The sequence below is a fragment of the Rousettus aegyptiacus genome, unplaced genomic scaffold, assembly GCF_014176215.1.
Source record: "Rousettus aegyptiacus isolate mRouAeg1 unplaced genomic scaffold, mRouAeg1.p scaffold_m13_p_4, whole genome shotgun sequence".
Taxonomy (NCBI): domain Eukaryota; kingdom Metazoa; phylum Chordata; class Mammalia; order Chiroptera; family Pteropodidae; genus Rousettus; species Rousettus aegyptiacus.
The window spans coordinates 60,408,423-60,423,785 of NW_023416307.1; the positions used below are offsets into that span (position 1 = coordinate 60,408,423).

The 15,363-nt window shown below is 38.2% G+C and overlaps 1 protein-coding gene across 1 annotated transcript in view; it reads left to right on the forward strand.

The window, feature by feature from the left end:
* Positions 1-8,602: 8,602 nt before the first annotated feature.
* USF3 (upstream transcription factor family member 3) overlaps positions 8,603-15,363 on the forward strand; it is a 38,938-nt gene continuing 32,177 nt past the window's right edge. Inside the window, exon 1 of the mRNA XM_016150674.2 lies at positions 8,603-8,865. The gene's annotated coding sequence lies outside the window, so the exon portion shown is untranslated. The remainder of the gene's footprint in view (positions 8,866-15,363) is intronic.

Genomic DNA, 15,363 nt, shown 5'->3' on the forward strand with positions numbered 1-15,363 from the left:
AAAACTGGAACTAAAAAAGCCAAGATATCAGCAACATTTCAATATTGAACCAAATTTAGTAAAAGTTAGACACAAGTTATCAAGAGCATTCTGTCAGCACTCACCAACTACAAATGGAAAACTAACCTGTTCACACACTGATCACAAGGAGAGTGATTTACTTAAAAAGATATCCTCCAGGAAAATTACAATAAAAATTAAAAAGTTTTTTTAAATGGTCAGATTTAACAAATGTGTATTAAAAAGGGCTACAAAAATTTGCATTAAGACAGTTTTAAAGAAGTCATACCTAGGAAAAACATTGAGATCTTCATAATGAAGGATTTAATTCACAAAAGAAATTCAGTTAATGGAAAAAGGAATTTTAATAACTAGACAATTTGTAAAACTGGCTTTATTTTTGTCTAATGAGAATTTGAAAATATTCGAATCCTGCCTGTCCTAATCCTGCTGCCTTGCACTAGATTCATTCATTAAAACACTTGCTGAAACTTTCCCATGTATCAGGCACTGTGGTAGATGCTCTATACAAGTTATCTCAATTCGCACAAGTTTTTTGTCATAGGAACTTTGATTAGCTCCATCTTACAGTTTCAGAAGTGGGCTTAAAGAAGATTAAAAAATAAAAAGGATAACTTTTTCAAGATCACAACTAAAAGGGCTGAGCTTGGTGTGCATGTTGGGTAACTCCACCACCTAAGCCATAACTGCTCCCCACTTTGTTTTAGAGAAGTAAATCTTGCTAATATAAACCAAGTTTGAAGTGACCTGTACAGTATTGTTCACAATAAATTAACTGGAAGGAACCAAAATGCTGGATAATAAGGGGAAGCTTGAATTATGATACCTCAATGTTACTCGGCATTTAAAATATGATTAAAGTGGAAGAAGGCAAGATATAAAATTGTACAGAAATAGCAAGATAGAAAATTTAAATCCAACCATATTGATAATAACACTGAAGGTAAATAGTCTAAACATCAATTAAAAGGTATAGATTTTTCATACTGGATATTAAAAAGCAAAAAACATGCTATCTATACGAAACCCACATTAAATATAGGTGAGTCAGTAGGTTAAAAGAAAAAGAATGAAAAAGATATATCATGTAAGCTCTAGTTAAGAGAAAGCCAGAATCGTTAAATTAATACCAAAGTGGATTTGGGAACAAAATATACTTTCAGGTATGAAGAGGGATATTTATGATGAAAGGATCAATTGACCAAGAGAAAGCATCTTAAATTTACATGAACCTAGGAACAGTTTCCAAATACATGAAGCAAAAACTAACAAGAGAAATAGACAAATTCACAATTGGAGATTTCAAATTCTTGGGAAATAGTAAGACAAGTATATAGAAAATAGGTAAGGTTATAGAAGATGTGAATGACATCTTCAGCTAACTTGACCTAATTAACATGTATAAAATATTTTACCCAACATAAGAATACACATTCTTTTCAAGTGCACCATGATTATTCACCAAAGTGAACCATATCTTGGGGCATAAGTTGCAATAAAATTTAAGAGGACCGATGCCATGCAAATCATGTTCTTTAAACACACCAGAACTAATTAAGAAATTAATAACTATCTGGAAAGTCCCCCAAATATTTAGAAATTACACAGCATGTTGCTAGATAACTCTTGTGTCTAAGAAATCACAAGAGAATATTAGAAAAAAATTGAACAGAAGGAATATGAAAACAATGTTTCAAAGCTGTGAGATTAAACCGAAGTGTTCAAAGGATAATTTATAGCATTAAATGTGTATATGAGAAAAGCTCTTGAATCAAGGAACTAAGCTTCCACCTTAAACTAGAGATAAAAGAGCTGGTTAAACCTAAACTGAAGGAAGGAAATAATAAAGAGCAAAACTCAAAATTGAAGACTATAGAAAAATAAATTTTAAAAAAAGCTACTTCTTTGAAAGAATAAGTGATACACCTCCCCTCTAGCCAGACCAAAAACAAAAACAAAAAGCATGCACGCACACGCACAAAGACACAAATAACCAATATCACTAATGAAAGAAGACATCACTACAACACTTACAATAAAAGGATAAGAGATATCTCAAAAACTTTATTCAATAATTCTACAATTCTAGACTCAGTGATGCCCACTCAGGTATACAATTAAGAAAAATGAAAACATATGTCCACACAAAAACTTGTACGTGGGGGTGGCAGGGCTGGGGGGGGGCAGGTGAGGGGGGGTAAAAAACTTATACTTGAATGTTCATAGCAGTGTTACTCATAGTAACCAAAGTGTCAATGCAACCCAAATGTCCATTAACTAATGAATAGATAAACAAAATGTTTCATATCCACACAAAGCAATGTTATTTGCCATAATAAGAAAATTGTATACTCTTAACCTAAGAATCAAAAACTAAAAGGAGAGGCAATGAGCATGGGGGGGGCGGGGCAGGTCAGGTGGGGGTGAAGGATCAGGAAGAATTGCAATTCAAATAACACAAATTTAGGCAGAAATTTAGTTACTGTTCTCATTATAGGGTGAGGGCGAGGATTATTACATTTTTAGAAAAAGAATGGAATAATTGCATGAATAGAAGAAATTTCTATTGATGTTACTGAGCCGAGTTACTCTTTAGCTATATATTAGCTATATGTGGCTGGTTATTGATTCTATCTTCAGAAAGGGAGTCCATAATCATTAGGCTTTGTGGTCAGGATGTCTGCTTTCCTATTAACTTTGCTAACAGTTGTTTGTAAGGTAATGTTGACTTGGCTTAGTCCGAAGGTTATTTTGCCGAGTTCAAACATTCCAAAGCTTCAGGAAGCAAAATCTGCAGAGCCTCCAGAATGGCTGCTCTATCTCCAATAAAAATGGCTCCACTTATATCAACTTTTCACAATGGTATGTGAATTTTATCTCAATAAAACTGGTATTCCAAAAAAAAATCAAATATTGAAAGAAAAGAAAAAGAATAGGTAACTCGAGTAGACTTAAATATGTAAAAGATATTGAATTTGTAGTTAAAATCTTTCCCATGAAAAAAAGTTATCAAGAGTGGTCCAAATGGCTTCTTTTGTGAATTCTGTCAAATATTTAAGAAAGAAATAATGCCAAATCTACACTCTTCAAGAAAACAGTACAGGAAAGAATATTGCCTAACTCATTTTATGAGAATAGCATTATATTGATACCAAAATGAGACAAAAACATTACAAGAAAACTATAGACCAATCAATATCTCTCATGAGGATAGGAAAATCCTTAAGAAAATTTTAGCAAATCAATCTAGCAATTTATTAAAAGGGTATATGATGATCAAATAGGATTAGTTCCAGGTTTGAAAAGTTAACAACTGAAAATCAGTTTGTATAATTTATCATATTTACAAACTTAAGAAAAAAATGTGATTATCTCAATAGATGCAGAAAAAAGTATTTCACAAAATTCATATTTCAATATTCATTGTAAAACTTTGAATGACAAGGAATAAAAAGGAAGTTAACTCAGGAAGGGATCTATAAAAAGCCTACAGCTACCATCATACTTAATAGTGAAAAACTGGATGATTTGTTTCTAAGCTCGGGAAGCAGGCAAGGAAGACTGATCTTTCCATATCTATACAATATTGCATTGAAAGCCTTTCCCTGTCAAGTAAGAAGAAAGAGAAATAACAAGCATGCTGATTGGTGAGAAATAAAGAAAATGGTCTTTATTTCACAGATGACACAATGAAAAAGAAAATGCTAAGATAACTAAAAAAAAAAAAATGCTACTAGAACTAATAAGTGAATATAAAGAGGTCATAGGATACAGATATATATGTATATTTTTTAGACGAGGCAACCCTTGGTTGACCTCACAGATTGCAAGGACCTTGTCAGGTTACAATCCCTTATTTAAAAAAATTTTTTTTGCCTACAGCACCTGGTCTTTCTAGGTGATCTTCCATCTAAGTACTAACCAAGGCAGACCCTGCTTAGCTCCTGAGATCACATGGGATTGGGGTTGTTCAGGGTGGCATGACTGTAGACAGATACAGATATTAACTGTAATTCCAGCAATGTAAATTATAAATTGAAATTTAAAAAATAACATTTACACTGTCATAAACATATGAGCTATTTAGGAATAATTTTTTAAAATATATGTAAGACCTGTATACAGAGAGCTATAAAACACTCCTGAGAGATTTTAAAAGACTCAAATAAAGGGAGAAAGATAACATACTCATGAACCCAAAAACTCAATATTAAGTCATAACTTCTCCAAATTGAATTATAGGTACCAGTAAAAAGTTTTAGCAGGCTTTTTTTTTTTTTTTTAACACGACAAGCTTAAATTTATTTGGAAATGTAAACCTAGAATAGTTAAAACAATTTTTTAAAGAACAAGAAAATTGGAATACTTACACTACAATTCTTATACTTCAAGACTTACAAAGCTGTAATGATCATAATGGTGTGGTACTGGTGTGACTGACAATAAATAGATCAATGGAACAAAATAGAGTTCAAAAATACAATTGTAAATATATATGGTGAATTTATTTTTGTTCAAGGTACAAGGACAACTCAGTGGAGAAAGGATGGTCTTTATAATTGGTGTTGGAAAAAATGAATTTCTCAGTGCAAAAATAAACATTTTGATCCATACTTCTACAACATACAATAATTAATTCAAAAGGTACTATGGATCTAAATATAAAATATAAAACTATAAAACTTCTAGAAGAAAACATAGCAAAAAAATCTGTGTGACCTTCTGTTAGTCAAAGATTTCTTAGCTATGACACCATAAGCATGATCCATAAAAGAAACAATTGATAATTTGGACTTAAAATTAAGAACTGCTATTTGAAAACACTGTTAAGAAAATGGAATGACAACCCAGAAACTGGAATAAAATATTGCACATCATATATTTGACAAAGGATATGTATCTGGAACATATAAATAACTCTCAAGACTTAGAGTCCAATAAAAATGGGCTATTGTATACGAAAAGGTGCTAAATACCATTAGTCATTAAGAAATGCAAATTAAAGTCACAATGAAATACCACAATAAATCTATTAGAATGACTAAAATTTTAAAAGAATAACCATATTAAGTGTTAGAAAAGATATGGTGCAATTCAAATTCTCATATTCTATTGGTGGGAATATAAAATGATACAACTTCGGAAAACAGTTTAGCAGTTAAAAAAAAAAGTTACAGGTACCATATGAATCATCCATTCCACTGGATATTTACCCAAGTGTTACCAAAGAAAAATGAAAACAAATGACTAAAGATTTGTACACAGATTTCTGGCATCTTTATTTGAATAGTCCAAAACTGCAAACAATCCCACTGTCCACCAATGTGAATACACATGATAGATCCATGCAATGGAATGCTAAATAGCAACAAAGGATAATTAATTATTAATACACACAACAAAGCAGATGAATTTCAAAATAAAAAAAGTATGCCAGATGGAAGAAGATAGGTTTTTAAAAAGTACGATATATATTGAAGGATTCTATTTATATAAAATACTAGAAAATGAAAATGAACATGCAGTGACAACAGATTAGTGATTACCTGGAGAATAGGATGAAGGCAAAAGGAAAGAATTAGCAAGTTGTATGAGGAAATATGAGGGCAAGATGGTTATGTTCATTTTTGATAGTAGGTATGGTTTCATATTTGCATACATATGCCGAAACTTATCATGTTGTCCATTTTACATATGTTCAGTTTGTTATACCTCAATAAAGCTATTTTGTTTTTGTTTTTTCAAGACACAGACTGGGTGGAAATATTTACACAACATATATATAAGAAAGACCTCTTATTCAGAACATATAAAGAACTTCTACGACTCATCAAGACAAGTATCCTGACTTAAAAATGGGCTCAAGATTAGAACACTTTACCAAAGGAGCTATGCAACCGGCCAATAAGCAACGGAAGATATGGTCAACACCACTACTAATTAGAAAAATGAAAATTAAAATCACGAGAGTCCACTTTACACTCACTCTAATAGCTATAATTCAAAAGACTTGACAAGGTTTGGCGATGACCTGGAGTATCCGGAATCCGCATATATTGCTGTTGAAAAAGAGAAATATTACAATCATTTTGGAAAACAACTAGGGGAGTTTCTACGGGAAATACGGAAGAAGATTTCAAACGTTGACCATTAGCTTGTATCACTGCCATTCACTTCTGAAAGCTAAAAAGAAAACGCAAGCTTCCAGCCTCTTTCGCCCCGCGCTCGTCTGGTGGCCGAAGGGCAGCGCGAGCCCCGGACGGGCCTGGCACCAGGGCGAGCCGGGAGCCCGCAAGTTGGAGAGAAGAGAGGTGCACGTATAACCAGCGTTCGCACCCCAACAAGCTCTGCACTCAGGGTCCCCACCAAGGAGGCACGCTTTGGCTAGCTCTCGCCTCCCATAGCAGCGATGGAGTGGGTGGAGCCGAGCCGCAGCCGGGAGCCGCCCCCTGGACTGCCGGCCCCTACCCTGGCTGTCAGAAATACTTGCCCCTTGTCTTTTATCCACTAAGTAGGAAAATAAGAGATATCACGAAATGAAACTGGGGATGCAAGCAAGAGGCTCCTAAATTATGCAACTAGTCTTTTAGAGCCATTGAAGAGTCCTCAAGTATGTGGGTGAAAATCAGATTCACTCCGACTCGTGTGAAAAATGGACTTGCCCTGGAGGCAGGGAAACCAGTTTTGGTTGGCCACCATACTTTATCATCAGCATAGGCACAGGAAGCACGCACCAGCTAGCTCGAAAATTGGATAGATGAGATTACTTGATGTCATCCTCTCATGTCTAGTGCAGTAAACCAATGTCGAATGGGCAAAGCCAATGAAAAGACCCACGAATGGGATTTGGGCCTCAGTCAGGAATGAGGATTAAATTTAAAAAGCTAACATTCGGACTTTTTATCAAATGGAAGTTTTCCTTATTTAACACTTCTAAATTGTGCCAGAAAAGTACTGATCTATATTTTTAATAGTGGTCCAAAGAAACTCTTAAATCCCGTTTTCTGAAGTATCAAAGATATTTATTTTACTTTAGACTCCATGCATGGTAGTCATTTAGAAAGTCTGACATAACTCTAGATATAATATTTATTAACCAGAACAGTTTTTAAAACAGGATACCTTATATTCTGATCATGATAGGAATTATTTCCTACAGCTGGACATACTGAATACTACATGATTTCATGGAGGTGCTATTAGCATTATTATTAGGCTGTGAATCCTAGGGTCTTACTCATCTGCAGCTTTGATTTGGGTGTGCTAAGTTCATTCAGAGGCTAATTAGAGCTTCATAGGCCGAGATGCTAAAGAAAATTTCCAGACTGTTTATAGTGGCATAATTTATAAGCGACTTTGAAGGCCTTCTGTTTCATCATAGCTTTAAAATTGTTGTAGAAACATAAGATGCGGTTACTGTTTAACTTTACACTTATTTCAATACAAGTTCGGCTTCGTTTGTACAGAGTCAAGTAACTTCCCTTATGCCATGCCCTGTGTGCACCTTCTGGAAGTTACCTGGTCTAACTAAGCCCACGGACATCTAAGATCTGGGACATTTCCAAACCTGGTTGTGGAAGCACTTGGAAATCTTTGACTACCAATAGGTGGAAGACACCTGTTTCAGGAGGGGAGGGGTTAGGAAATATGAAGCAAAACCAGGAAATCGGAGTTGTAATCACAGTTCTCCAGCCCCAAACCCATCTTGGAGTTAGGAGAGCCTCGGGTCTCTATTCCATCACCCGCGGCTCCATACCTCCTAGATTTAGGTCTCTAGGAACCCAAGTTTGAAGTTTCAACTCCCATTCTCCCAATGCCACATATTCTCTTCCCCCAGATGCGAAGCCCCAGGACACTTCTGAGCAGGGTCATCTCCAGTTCGCAGGAATCCATGTTTTATTGCAAATGAAAGATGACAGCCTACAAATTCGAGCAGCGTTAGGTCAGCAAACATCTTTCAGTGAAAGGGCAGTCGAGGACGTCTGGATTCTCTTCTTTTTCCCCCACCTCCTCTTAACAGAGGCATCGTCCCGCCTTCCGGCTCTGTAGGCTTTGAGGAGCACGCTAATTCTTGGAGCCCTCTAGTACCCTCTCCTTTTTTCAGTTTTTGCACTTATAAACTCCTACAGGAAGACGTGGAAAGCGTTACAGAACAGGATACAAAGAAGTTTCTTAAAACACCTCCGTTTCTAGGTTCTCGAGGCGTCCCCTTTAAGGAATCAGGCCCACCTCTTTCCCATTCATCTACTGGCTTTCTTTCCTGCCCATCATTCTACCTTTAAGAATATTTCCTGTTCCTTCAACCTAACTTGCACACCTCCGCCCCCCGGCCCTCTTCATTGGGCCGCCTGAGGCCCGTTCAGTCTTCCGTTTTCCTTCCACCTGCTCCCGCCCTCCAGCCTAGCACAACGGCGTCCTGCGTTTTGATTGGCTATCGTGGCAGCCTCTCCCGGGCTGGGTTGGTGGGCTGAATGGCAGGGGCGGGAGCGCGGCTCACACAGGGTAGGCTGTTCGCTTGCTGAGCGGCGGCCGCGGGAGGGGCGGGGAGGAGCGGGGAGGGGCGGGGGGAGGGGGGCTGGGAAAGTTGAGGCCGCGCTGCCGCCGGGTCTCCGGCCTTGAGGGCTCGGGCTCGCAGCGGCGGCGGTGGCCGCAAGAAGAGGCGGCGGGGGCGGGGGGAGAGGAGGGCCTGGGCCCGCGCTCCCCCAGCCCCAGAGGAGCAGGCGCCTGCCGCAGGGGGAGAGATTCGCCTGGGCAGTCGGACACCCCTGCCGTACCCGTCTGGGATCATGACCCAGGCGGGGGTCGCCGCTGCCGCCGCCGCGGCCAAGACCGTGCAACCCGCGGGTGAGTGACTGCGGGAGGGGGCCGCTGACAGCCGGAGCGGGGGGCGGGGGCCGGGACTGCGGGGGCGGCTCCGGGGGGCGGCTCCGGGCTCTGCTCCACCCATCCCCTACCCGCTCCGGGAGGCGGGGGCTGCGCAAAGTGTGTCTCCTTCGTGGGGACCCTTGCATGTGGAGCTTGGTGGGGTGCTGGCGCGGGCGGTACGTGCACCTCTCCGCTCTCCGACCTGTGGGCTCCCCGCGCCCCCTGGTGCCAGGCCCGTCGGGGGCTCGCGCTGCGCCACGGCCCCCAGATGTGCGCGGCGCGAGAGAGGGTCCACGTTGCCCCGGGTGCATAAAGAGCTGGGCATCCAGGTTCACACCGGATGGTCTTTGCCCACCTCCTTCACCTTTTCCTGTCTCCATCCTCTCTTTCCTTGCCCTCTGAATTTCCTTCGAACCCACTGGTCAGACTCACGTGACTTGTTTTTTAACTCTCACCCCTATGTTGAGAGTTAGGCTGCGTTATCTATTTAGAAGCCTTTCTTTTCCTTTCTGAACAGGAGCGGTAGAAGCGAACTCTTGGAATCTAGTTCCATATTTCGAGGAAATATTTCTGGGTTCTTATTCATGTTTAACATTTGGATTATCGGGTTCTCTCATACTCATTGCCCCCTTCTCTACTTACCCTCTATGGTTACGCTGGAGTATGGTCTTTTGAATTCATTAACTTCATATGGAAATGAGAGACCGCATAAACCTATGTGTGTGGAATTCCAGCTATAGGCTTCCTACTTACGTTTTTATGCCATTTTTACCATTAAGTAGATACAGTGACTTAGTACCATACAAAACAAGACAGTTGTAGCTTAAGTTTTCATGAAGACAATTGTTTACCCCTAAACAAAGTACAGATTTCTTGAATAAACGCTTCGGTGAGTAACATGGAACCTGAGGCATATTTGTACGTATGCTTTTTCTTTAAAAAAAAAAAAAAAAGGAAGAAGAAGAAGAAAGGAAAGAAAAAAAGAAAGCGAGCGGGGCAGGTGGTGGGGTGGAGGATGGGAGAGACCCGCTTTTTGAAGGATCATCCGAGTGTCGTAGTCTCTGATCACCTTGATGACTTTTACATACTTGCTATAGGGGATACATTTGTTGTTTCCCTTTATTTGTAAGGTACTGCGAAAGTATTTGTTGAAAAATAAGCAACATACTTTGTAATCATTACAGTAACAATACAGTATAATGTCTCCAGGTACTATAAGAATGAATATTTAATATCATATTTTGCTTTAGTCTGAGAAATTTTATAAAATTCAGACATAGATGCAGCCTAGAACATTCCTTAATATAAAAGCACTTTATTTCAGGGACCTTAGGACAGCATAGGTTGAAGTAATTATTTTCTAAGTTAGTTGTGAGACATCATGGAAATAAAATTAAAAAATTGCAGACTATGCAGTCATTGAAACAGTCATGTAAGAGAAATCGATCGGTTATTTTCCTATTTTCAGAGCTTAGCATTGTCAACAAGGGAAAAGATTAAAACTGAGAATGTTTAACTCAGGTTAGAAGATAAGCTTCACCAGATAATTGCTTATAAAAATGGACTGAAACCAAGCTTGGATCTCAACTATATCTGTCAAGCCTTACCTTCCTGTTCTTTAGCCAAGTGGTTCTCAATCAGGACTATACATTAGAATCACCTTGTGTGCTTTTACATTTTAATGCTTAGACCAAGTCTCCCAGAGATTCTCTTAGTTTTGGTATGGGGTGAGTCTCAGCTATAGGTATATACATATTTCTTTTTAGTATTCAGGGTTTCTTTTTAGTATTCAGGGTTGAGAACTATTATGAGTCCAAAACAATGTCCAATCTGCTAGGCTTGTGTTCCAGGCTCTTTTAAATTAAGGCCTTCACTCATGTGTCCAACTTTTCCCCCACTGCTTCCCAACATGAGTCTTCAGATTGCCTCGTAGTCCCACAAATATGCAATTCAGATTCTTGCTTCTGTTAATGACATTGGTCTTTCTCAGCATACTAACGCCCCTCCCTATGCTCCTTTTCCCCATCAATAGTTCTGACTCTATGACTGTTTTCCTGATGGCTCTCACTTTTTGTGATTGGCTTCCTTTGAACTTTGGTGCCACCTATTGTTAGAAGACTCCCTTTTTGCTTCTACCATGGCGGTTTAACTTCTCTTGTATTTGTTTTATTATTCTCAAACTTAATGGCAAGAAGTATTTCATTTTTGAGTTCTCCTAAAATGGTTTGCTTTGGGTTGAATTAGTTTGCTTTGGAACTCTATAAACTCTGCTTGCAACCATAGTTTCAGGTTTGAGTCTATCTCAGATGTTTGTCTTGTTATATTGCTCACACCTTAACTTGCATTGAATTCATGTATGGACGTCAATTTCTTCCATATTTTTGCTTGGCTTCTTCAATAGATCGACTCGTTTCTCTAATGTGACTCCATAACAGCTTGTGTTAACACTAATTACATTGCCATAAGTGTTTTTATCTACTTTCTCCACCAGACTGTTACCCCCAGAACTTCCATGTTGAGCAACTCCAGGAAGTATGATTCACATTGTATTCTTAAATACCATTGTAGCATAGCAGAGCTAGAACCCCATCAATATAGGAACTATGTTCTCTTCATTTTTCTATTCCTGTGACCTAACACAGCTCTTGTTATTAGTAGGCACTTACATGTTTGTTGTGTGAGTAAATGACTGTTACTGTATTATGCAAAGATAACCATATACTTGTTTAAGATAGGTCGATTTGGCATTAATTGACTTTGCTATTAAATATTCTTATGTCTTATACTCCTAGTATGGGTTTGTTAAAGGTTAGTAGAATTTAAGTAATTATGGTTGTGACAGACTCCTTAAACGTGTAATCTTCCTTGCAATATACATAAGGATATGTACCTTCCTTGAATCCTTTACCCTGAGCTTTAGAGGTTGGGTCTTGATATCCATAAAATATTTGTGGAACTCTTACTGAGAGAAAAGCTGTTAACTGTCCAATTGGATAATTTTTCTTTTTCTCATTAAATTTTCCATATGGGTACAATTGCACTCCACAAGGCCAGATCTTTTAATTAAATCAGTAGGGCATGATAAGTTGCTCCTATTAATGTGCTAATACTCTTTTTAATTCAGTTCATCAAGTATTAATCAAGTGCTTACCATGTGCCCAATACTCTTAGGTGCTAAAGAGAATACAAAACTAGTAAATAGCTCTTAAGAAGTTTTTAGACCTATTGGGAGGATCAGGGAACACTATATCAAATAATTAAAGAACTGAACACAGTATTTATTAGATGCTAATTTAAACATAAATACCCAAAGGCTATGATGCAGTGGTTAATACCACAGAAAATTAAGAAAGACCATTTATTACTCTCATATTTAGTACTAATTGTTGAGAATACAAATATGAAAGATGTGGTTTCTACCATTTAGAAGCTTATTGTCTAATGGGAAAAACCAGTACGCATATAGAGTATATTTCATGTTAAGACATTGTAGAATATTATGTCAGGATATTTGGGACTAACCTCTAGGGATCAGAAAGTTTCAAAGAGGATAATTAGGAGTTTCCAGGTAGAAAGTTGATATGAGTATTCCAGACAAAGCAACAGATACAAAGCCATGGAAATGAGAGAGGGGGTTTCTTGATTAAGGAGCTGCAAGTAGAATATCAGTAGAAAGTTTTATGTTAAAGAACCTGAACTCTGTAAACAGACGCATATGTTTTGCAAACTTTTATTACTGAGAGGTTTGAGCTTTTGCAGATCTTTCCTCTGTAGGGTAGCAGTAGTCTACAGCTAACTTCTCTGCAAGTGTTAGTACAAAAGATCCTTCCAGTTCCCATCTATGCTCCTTGAAACTTCCCCTTTGTCTGTTGCCTGGTTGCATGAGGAGCCCCAGATAGCCTTTCCTTTCAATTAATGAAGCCATTATTGGTCCCCTGGCAAAAGCATTCTTCCCTTAGCTACCACAATTTCTTAAATAGCAGAACTCATGGTGAAGGGGACAGGGAGAAGAAATTTGTTGTGTAACCATGAGATGTACCACTTCTATCTCTACTTCACTTGCAGGACCAGATTCTCTTTGGCTACAAGCAACAGAAATTGCCTTTGGCTAACTTAAGCAGAAAAGGGGGATTTATGGATAGATACTGAGTAAGCTCACAGAAGTGAAGGAAAATAAAATAATGAAGACTTGGAAAGGCCAGGGCGCAGCAGCTTCTAGAATCACCCGAGTCCGTGAGGCTAACTCAGGCTCAGCCATTTTTCTTGTGCACAGAGTCTTTTTGGTCAGCCTTGTGCCTACCCCAGAGTTGAGACCATGTTTTGTAGTACTATCAGACCTCAGGAATGAGGCAGAGAAGCTCTCCAAAGGAAAGACGAAGTGTTTTAGCCAGAAGGCCAAAAACAAGATATTTCCTATAGAGTTCGTTGGATTTGGCAATGTGGAGATCTTTGGGTGAGTTTGACGTAAGCAGTTTTAGGAATAAAAACCAGGTAACAATGAGATGAAGAGTGAATGGGAAGTGAGAAAGAAAGGACAGTGAGTATAAACTACTCTTTCAAAGAGCCTGATGGTCCGGAGGGAGAAAGAATAGAAACACCTAGAAGCTGTGTCAAGGTGAGCAAAAAGAAAAAAATCATTTTTGCCTCTTAAATGGAAAAAAAAATAAAGATATATTTTAATGGGAAAGCATTAATAGAGGAGAGATTAATATATTAGAGAAACAATATATTTTATAACAAGATTACTAAGAAGTGGAGTGATAAAGGTCAGAACAAAGGTAGAAGGTATAGTTAGTGTTAGCTAGAACCATTAGGGAAGTCTTTATAGAGATAGACCCGTCTGGACTTTAAAGAGTAAATAGGATTTAGATAAGCAAAATGGAAAGGCCATTTCAGTGAGAAAATAGCATAGATTTAGCAAAAAAAAAAAAAAAATACCGTTAGTTCATAAGGGGCACAGGGAAGAACTGGATTGAATTGGAGAGTAGAAAAGAGTAGATGACATGATTAGCTATATAACCTTGTTCCTATGTGTGTTGTACTAGGTGAAAGTGGATGAGTGAGATTGGCCAGTGAAGAGGATTGTGGTAGAGTTATGAAAGGTAGGACCAAGAGTGTGGATTTGATGCAGTAGATGTTTTGTTGCAGTACGGTGCATTCTGCAGCAGGAGAGGTACATGTTGGAATACAGTGAATTGGAAAGAATACTGAGGCATTGGTGTATAAAACCACTGAAGAATAGGGACAAGACTGGGAGCAGAAGAAGAGTAGTAAGAGCCAGACATGTATACAACGAGGCCTAATCTAAGGTGGTAGTAATACATAGGGGAGAAAAAAATTGTGAAAAAAATTGATAGGATTTGATGAGAAGATTTGAAGATTATTTTTGAGTTTAGAGCCAGATTAAAGTTTTAGTGTTATTGATAAAATGGAGAAATTGGAAGTTAGGTCTCTTAAGAGGCAAGGCAGATTAATATGTTGTAAACGACTTGTTAATTGGTTTTGAAATGAAATGTTCTGAAGAGTCTTGCCTAACCAAAGATTTGGAGCAAGATCAGTGTTCAAAGGTAGCTTCATTATAAAAAATAATGACTTTTTCATAGAAACAATTTGAAACGTTGTAGGGAGAAAGCTAATAGAAAAACGCATTGAGCTTTGAAAGTCTCTTTGACTAAGATTCATGGTAGAGAAAGGTGAGGCATAATTGGAGAAGGGAAAGACAACCTGGGAGGTAAAATTTAAAAAAAAGGGAGAGTTCAGCAGCCTCAAATCGTGCAGAAAGGAGGAGGAAGATAGAGAAAAGACCATCAATTTGGTGAAAAATAGGCCCTGACCTCTAAGCAAGCAGTTTTGGTCTGCAGGAACACTCAGAAAGCATACTCCCAAGGATTTAGGAGGAACTGGCCAGTGAAAGAAAGGTGAGATGCTTCACAGAGATAGTAGGAGAGAAACAGAATGATAGTAGAGTTGGCAAATTCTTGTTTACTATGAGGAAACTATATTTTGGAAGCAAAAGAGAAATCATTAAGGGAGAAATAAAGTGCCGAAGAGGAAAGAATCAAGTATAGAGTCCCTCTCCACAGATGGCGAGGTCAGCTTCAGAATTTCTGGTGGGTTGAAAGGATAGATGTTTAGACAGAGGTCTGTTAAGATAAATGTAGGATCCAGTCATGAAACGCGTGCCACATGATCTCCATCTCTCTAGTGAATTAAGGGGGACATAGAAAAAAGGCACTTTGCTTGATCTGTTAAATGTATTATTATGTAAACTCACAACAGTCATCTGAGGGGTTGGTGATAATCTCCCAGTTTTAAATGTGAAGATGCCAAGACTTCAAGGAGTACTTATTTGAAACAAATAGCTAGTAAACGTCAGCTTTGAGATTTAATCCTAGGTCTGATACTAAAGGCTGTTCCCATTCTACTGTATCATTCATTCATTAATGTAAAATGAAGGATATGTGGGGGTTGAAGATA